Raw genomic sequence first — 7,500 nt, 5'->3', positions numbered from 1 at the left:
AAACACCTTCACACAAAGCATGGGGTAGCTTGTTACCCACAATATTTAAGAAAAAATTAATTATAAGGACAATGTTCAAGTTCTGTGGCATATAACAGATAATAATCTGAATGATCTGAATTGGTGAAATCCACCACAAAGCTATTTTACATCTATTTCATACATGTAGAAGCATACATAGGAAAAACCAACAAATAATTTCCACTGTTAAGCTGTCGTCACAACGGTGATTTGTTTCCGCAATATTTTCATCCATTTACAAAACAAGGTTACTTGAATATCAAGAGATTACCCACACGTTATTGAACTATTCACAACACTTAAGTTGCTTACCCTGAAATCACCTTTGAGGTAGAATTTGTCGACCTTTAGTAATTTCACGCACCGCAACTCCCACTCTTTCCCAAAACCAAGATTCCCAAGCCGATGGACTAAGCACTCTAGTTCATCGAACGCACGCGTCCCATCTGCCGCGAAATAGTCGAGTCCTTGGAGAGACTTTCTGGTTGAGGCTTTGCATTCTTCCAAAACCCGCAGCATCGTCCGCTCACTAAACGCCTTAAATCCAGTCTCGTGGCAGTATTGGGTATACTGACGTGCTATCCTCTGGGGTATCATGGTGCGAATAACGTTGGGTACTTCAATCAATTGTCCAGAAGAAAGCTTCAGGTTTTTTTGTCCAAATGGTAGATCCTGTACCAAATGGGGGCTCGTTATATAACATAAGAAGTGATCTAGTTGTCTTTGATCAACTCTTATCTTTGGTGAAGGGTACGAAGCCAAAGACGCGCCGGTTCCATGCTCTAAGCGATGCAGATTACAAATAGTAAAACGATATCTAGTTAAGCCAGGAATGAATCTTGTGATATCACTGTAAGAAGCAACTTCAGACATGATTGACAGAATTTGCCGTCTAGTCTCCCACCCAAGGGCTTTACCGTGTGCCTCAGCTAAGACCTGGAGATATCCCTTCGAAGACTCAGAGAGTTTTCGTCAAGCCCGAGAGCTTCGTTCATAGCAGGAGAAGAGACGACCGCTTGCCAAAGAGAACCTGCATAATTAAGCGTTAAGTCGTGGAGCACTGAAGACAAAATTTCCACAGTTCGTTTAGTATACCGCAGCTTAGTGCTGTCACTGGCCTTTTTCCCACTCAACCCAAGGTTGAGTTACAGGTTCTATGTTCTTGGACACCAGATATTCGTTCAACTTCTTGCGGGAATCTGGCTTGGAAGCAGAGGCCTCTTCGCTCGTAGTGGAGACAAGGCTTCCAGTATAGGGACTGAGGAAAGTCTCGTCATTCCGCCGCTTTGATGATATTTCTAGGTTCCTCAACTCAGTTTCCAGGCCATCAGAGGAGATCGCACTGTCAGCACTTGATTCCGCACTTGAAACGTCTGTTCCCTCCTTATGAGCTTGAAACAAGATCTTTTCATAAATATCGAGTCCAAGAAACACAATTCCTTTGTGCTCGTGCACAGGGGATGAAACAATCGCGGCAGAAACCGAGCGTAATGTTAGCCTGGTACCAGGCTCCCTGGTGGGAATTGGTGCCAAAAAAAAATTGGCGTTGTTTTTCGTTGGGGGGCGGGGCGATTGAGGTGTATCCAGGGCAAATGTGTTACATGAGAAGCTGTGGCTCCTTGTATTACGTTTGCTGTTTTGTCATTATATGTAACCATCAATAAGATCATCAGTTCTTATTTGAAACTTACCGATGTCAGTTGTTCAGGTAACTCAACTTGAACACAGGGCTCTTCGGTGGCGGGCTCGCCACTTGCTCCAGCACCCTCCGGCGTCTGGTCAGCCAGGGCCTGTCGACTGATTACTTCGTGGCGTTGCTTACAGATTGCTTTTTTTAAAAAAAAGAAAGCAAATTCGCTTATTGATATCGAATACCATAGCTACGGTATCTAAAATTCATCATTTCATCAGTCAATCGACAATCAACCTTTCAAGAAAAAAGTAGTTGACAAGCTCATTGTTCGGAAAGGTAGATGCAGTGCAATGACATCTCGCAAATTTATTGAAAAGGAAACGATTTAAAATATTGTTAAGGATATAAAAGTGAAATGCTATGCTGGGTTTCTTGAGTGTTTAAAGTCAGTGGAGCGCATGATCAGTTGGTATTGCACATTAACGCGAGCAAATTGCGATTATTTTACTAAATTGACCAACATAAACATTTTAACGTACATGAAAATCCAACCGGAACAAGTGTGTTGGTGTTGGTGACTTCCGGCCATCCACACATAGGCTCCCTCTGGCACTTACGGACTTGTGCGCCGCTAGTTCTTTTGGAACTGTACAAAGGGTTTTCCTCGTTCTCCAACGGATGCCAAATTCTGTCGTATGGCGTGGGCAGATAGCCAGACCAAGGTGTTTTTCTCCTAATGAGAAAACGCCTGGCAAAAAATTCCACAACTTCATATCTGTTGTACGACTCAATTACAAGCAACATAAAGCGATAGAAACAATACACTTTAAGTCTATAGGGAGGTATTTACCGGCTCTGGCTAACAGCAATTTCACTTCAGTTCTTAAACCCTCATCGGCGCTAAGCCCAAAAACAGATAGATGTCCAGTCACACATTTGTTGCAATCCTTGAGAGTCACGTATTCCAGCTGACCAGGATAATCAGAAGATTCCCCGCAAGGGGTCACCTTACCAAGTAATGTTATATAGCTACAAAGAGCCATAAAACTACAAGAAATAACATCTACTGAACAAGCACGAGAGTCGACCACGATATTTCTTCCTTTTTAATCTGTTTCGTAATACAGAGCAGCCGCCGGTACCCATGACAGGTAATTTTATCGTCCTGATACAATTTATCTTATTGTTTGTTTACAAACTTTGCGTCCTTTTGCTCGCTCATGTTACAAACATTTTCGATATTTTCGGAGGGAAGCGTTCCGAGTTCGAGCATCAAACTGTGCAAAGAAAATGAATAATAGCAATATTTGAAGAAAATGAAGTAAAAAAGTTTAAGAATGAGGTACCAGGTACATTTTTATCTTGTTAAATATCACACATTTTCGGCCGCCACGTAATGCACCCTTTGAGGATGTTCTTTAAAGAGCTTAGGAAATCACAATTTTAACACGTCCGAAAAAACTATCGAAGTAGAAATGGATAAGAATGGTTTTTCTTATGTCGTGTCAAGTTTGATGTCAATTGAGTTAATTTTAAGACTTCAGCGTTGCTTGGTTCTCGCAGCAAATTTTGGACAATTTGTCAAACAGAAACCGCACATTTACCGCGTTTTCAATTTTTCGCAAAGTTCTAAAAAAATAAGAATCGCTGGAACTTGTAAATATGATATTTGAAAATAGTTCACTAAAGGGTATCTTTGGGCAAAATATGAGCGATCCGCCAAAATGGTCGTTGACTGACGATTCTCGATTCTTGCAGGCAGCCATTCATAAGTAGGTTTAATCCAACCTTATACCTAGACTGCAAAACAGTCGTTTTCTTTCATTTTCGGAAGGCGCGAAGCACCGTAAGCGTGATCCTCGCGTGTGAAGCGCGTCTCTCCCCATTCTCCCTCGCTGTTTCTACACTCGCTCCAGACCTTTCGTTGGAATATTTACTGCGTCTCTTGCGTTCGCAAAAAATACGACTGTTTTGCAGTCTACCTTATACCTGGAAATTTCTATGGATTTACAATTGGCATAGTGAGATTACAAGAATATAAATGGTTTTGTCCAGCCTTGTACATGGAAGTTTCTGTAGATTAACCAGTGACTTGATAAAATTACAGAAATAATAAGTTTTGATCCAGCCTTGTGCATGGAAATTTCCATGGATTTACAACTGGCGTGGTAAATATGTAAGTTCTTAATGGCATCTCGTGGCAAACTCATGAAGCTTTTCAGCTCACAGTGTATTCAGTTATTGAGGCTACACAGTTTCTCTTCCAAGAAGGGATGAAGTTTGTCTTAACTGAGCGCTTCTGTCAAGGAATATTTTGGCCACCATGCGCAAGTTAGGCAGACAGAATGATAATCCTGATATTTCCCCCTCTACTAACTCTGCATAAAGGTAAGCGATTTTCCGAATTTAATGACCAACCGGATGAGAATGGCGCTTACCATTTACAACACATCATTCCATCCCGCATATTTTACTCGATCTTGTGAGAAAGGGCCTGGAAACGGAAGGATTCTCGCAAATGGTAAGAGCATTTCGCGAATTCCGTTCCGAACGGAAAAAGAGGACTACCTCTGGAGGTTGTCCACAATTTCCGAAAAGATTTTCCGGAAAATTGCCTTTCCATTTGACCTCAAACCGAAATTTCCGGATTTTTTGGCTAAATGGTAAGCACCCCTGGAGCCATGAGAAAATCCTGAAAATTGTCCGTTAATGGGAAATTATTTGCGGTACGCAGTAAAGCAAATAATTGCTATCTGCACGTTACGATTGGAATGTTATTTATTGTCCTTTGCATTGTCATGTTACTTGCAAGTCATTTGCATTTAGTATATATCGGTTAGCATATTCAATTCGTTCCACTTCGGTCTGTACTGCGAACGACTTCAGTGCAGTAGACTAATTTTTTCATGCTCTCAGCTGCTTTTGGAGTGGAAATGTATTTTAATTTTGTTTACATTTATTTTTATTTTTATTATTGTTATTTATTATTATTTTATTTTATTTATTTATTTATTTATTTATTTATTTATTTTGTACGATAAAATTTACAGTGCGGGGAGTTTGGGCACCTCAGCACTTCCTGTAGACGAAACGTGGATAGAGGCGGGCGAGATTGACTAGCTGACGTGGTTGATGAGGATTCCAATTTATTTCCTTCATTTAATAAACATGCGGCAGGCGAATTTGTTGCGGAGACCACCTGTTCGAGTGTAGCGGGGAGACTGGAAAAATCAGCATATTTCTGGGAAACGTGTTAGCAGGCTCCGAAATGTGTTTGAAGTATCATTCGGGAAGGTGATAGATTACCTTTTGGTCAATACCCGTCGCCTTGTTTTCTTGTAAACAACGAATCTTCACTCGATCGCCCGCATTTTGTGCAGCGAGCAATATTGGAGTTACTAGCTAACTGCTGTATTCAAGAGCACAGCGTCTCGCCTTTTTGTGTAAACCTACTCTCTGTTGTCGAAGGCAAAAAGCTTCGTTTGGTGATAGATTTGAGGCATATTAATCAATGTCTAGTTTTGCCCAAATTCAAGTATGAAGATTTGCGATCTCTGTCTGAGGTTTTGGATGAGGGTGACTGGTTTTTTATCTGGGACCTCAAGTCGGGCTACCATCATGTCAGGATTCATCGGGACCATCAAAACTACTTGGGTTTTGCTTGGAATTTCAATCGGGTGCTCTCAGATATTTTACTTTTCAAGTGCTTCCTTTTGGGCTTAGCAGTGCTTGTTTTTGCTTCACGAAATTGCTTCGGCCTCTTGTAAGGCGTTGGCGTTCGATGGGTCACGTCAGTTTTGTCTACCTAGATGATGGTTTAGGCAGTCTCCCCGATAATTGTTCCGCTCAAGCAGCGAGTATTATTCAGCGTAAAGATCTCGGCTCTTGCGGATTTGCTGTAGCTTGTTGTTAATGAAGATAAGTCGTGCTGGTCGCCCAGACAAATTGGCGAGTGGCAAGGTTTCGTAATTAACACGATTTTAATGCAGTTCCAAGTTCCAGACAAGAAAGTAGCGAAGCTCAAAACAATATTAGACTCTGCCATTCAAGACGGCTTCGTAACGTTCCGGAATTTAGCCAAGATTGCGGGATCGGTAAATTCTATCTACCTTGCGGTTGGGCCGATTGCTCGATTACTCACTAGACAAATGTACGCTGCCATTGACTCTAGATCAGCTTGGCATTCTATATTACCTATTTCATCTAGTTTGATGGTAGATTTAAAGTTTTGGTATTTGAACATTAGGTGCGGTTACACTAGACCTCTTGCCCATGGGGAACCTTGGGGTTACGGCTTGGGTTGGGTTTACCCTGGGTTATGATCGACTCCCCATTTGCGGTTACACACTTGTAAATTACCCAAGGGGAAGGTAAGCGTTGGCCTGTTTTGGTGGGAAACTTACCTTTAAGATAAGACAAGATGAGATTTATTAGTTTTTCCACTAAATGGTTTTTGAAAAACTAATTACAATACAAAATACATTAAAATTAAGGATCTAAAAAAAAAGGTAAACATCGGAGATCTACATCTGAACGACAAACTTTTCTTTGGCTTATTTTCGGTAATTGTCACGATCGCCGCTTCTCTTAAACTGTCCACCTCAATTAAGTTCAGCGATTCATCGCTTCATTTTAAGAAGGCAACAAAGACGTCGACTTCAGTTACGCTTTCTCTAGTCCTTGCAACTCTCCAATTTATAATTTAGACGTCGACTTGCTGCTGGCCAGAAAAGGCGTGCTTGGGTATTTCCACGTCCGCAGTTGTTTACACAGTTCATCACAGCATGTATTTTCCTCGCGTTCGGCAATCTTGTGATTGGTTGAGCCGCTTTGGGGTTTTGTTAACCATAAGACTTACATCTGGAACTGTCATGGGCAATTCTTTTGTTCTTTTTGACGTATCCATGGAAATTTCCCACAGGAACTTTTCCCTTGGGCAGATCGGTTACACATAAAAAATTGCTTCCCCGTGGGAAAAAACCACTTACCCAAGGGCAAAATGGCTAGTGTAACCGCAGCTATTGACTGTTTCAATGGCTATTCAATTAGGCCACCTCCTACTTCGTCCGTCATGATTTTTACCGATGCAAGTGATGTCGCATTCGGGGGTTTTTCTTCCAATCTTAGCGTTTCTTCGGTCAGCGGCATGTGGCTTGCGGATGACAAGTATTAGCAAGTTTCTTTTTTTTCCATTTCTTAAGCATAATAGCCCAGCTTATCCAATTTCTTATTATCAGGTCAAATTATTTCCTGGGAAAAAACCTTTCTAAATATAGACCCTGAACCTTGTGATTGCCATAACAGAGCAGAATATTAGCCACAGCTTTTTGATCAGCACAAATAAAGGTAAGCGATTTTCCGAATTTAATGCCCAACCGGTTGAGAATGGCGCTTACCATTTACTACACAGCATTCTATCCCGCCTATTTTACTCGATCTTTTCAGAAGTGGCCTGGAAACGGAAGGATTCTCGCAAATGATAAGGGCATTTCGCGAATTCTGTTCCGAACGGAAAAAGAGGACTACCTCTGGAGGTTGTCCACAATTTTCGAAAAGATTTTCCGGAAAATTGCCTTTCCATTTGACCTCAAACCGAAATTTTCGGATTTTTTGGCTAAATGGTAAGCACCCAAAATGCTTGGGCCTTCCTCGTTCCCTCGTACCGAGAGCTTAAGGCAATATATTACGTGTTAGCATCCTCTGCAAGGAGATGGAGAACACGAAAGTGAAAGTCGTTACGGACAATGATAATGCCGCCAGAATTGTTTTAGTTGGCAGTCGCAAACCACATCTTCAAGCGTTAGCAATCGACATTTTTCAGCCACGGATGGAGAAGAAACGCCGCA

The 7,500-nt window shown here is 41.5% G+C and overlaps 1 pseudogene; it reads right to left on the bottom strand.

Moving 5' to 3' along the window:
• The window catches only part of LOC138008229 (uncharacterized), a 1,885-nt pseudogene extending 991 nt beyond the window's left edge, over positions 1–894 (bottom strand).
• Positions 895–7,500: the final 6,606 nt, after the last annotated feature.

This window comes from Montipora foliosa, chromosome 1 (assembly GCF_036669935.1).
Source record: "Montipora foliosa isolate CH-2021 chromosome 1, ASM3666993v2, whole genome shotgun sequence".
In the NCBI taxonomy this organism is placed as follows: Eukaryota; Metazoa; Cnidaria; class Anthozoa; order Scleractinia; family Acroporidae; genus Montipora; species Montipora foliosa.
This window is presented reverse-complemented; position numbering and strand designations above follow the sequence as displayed.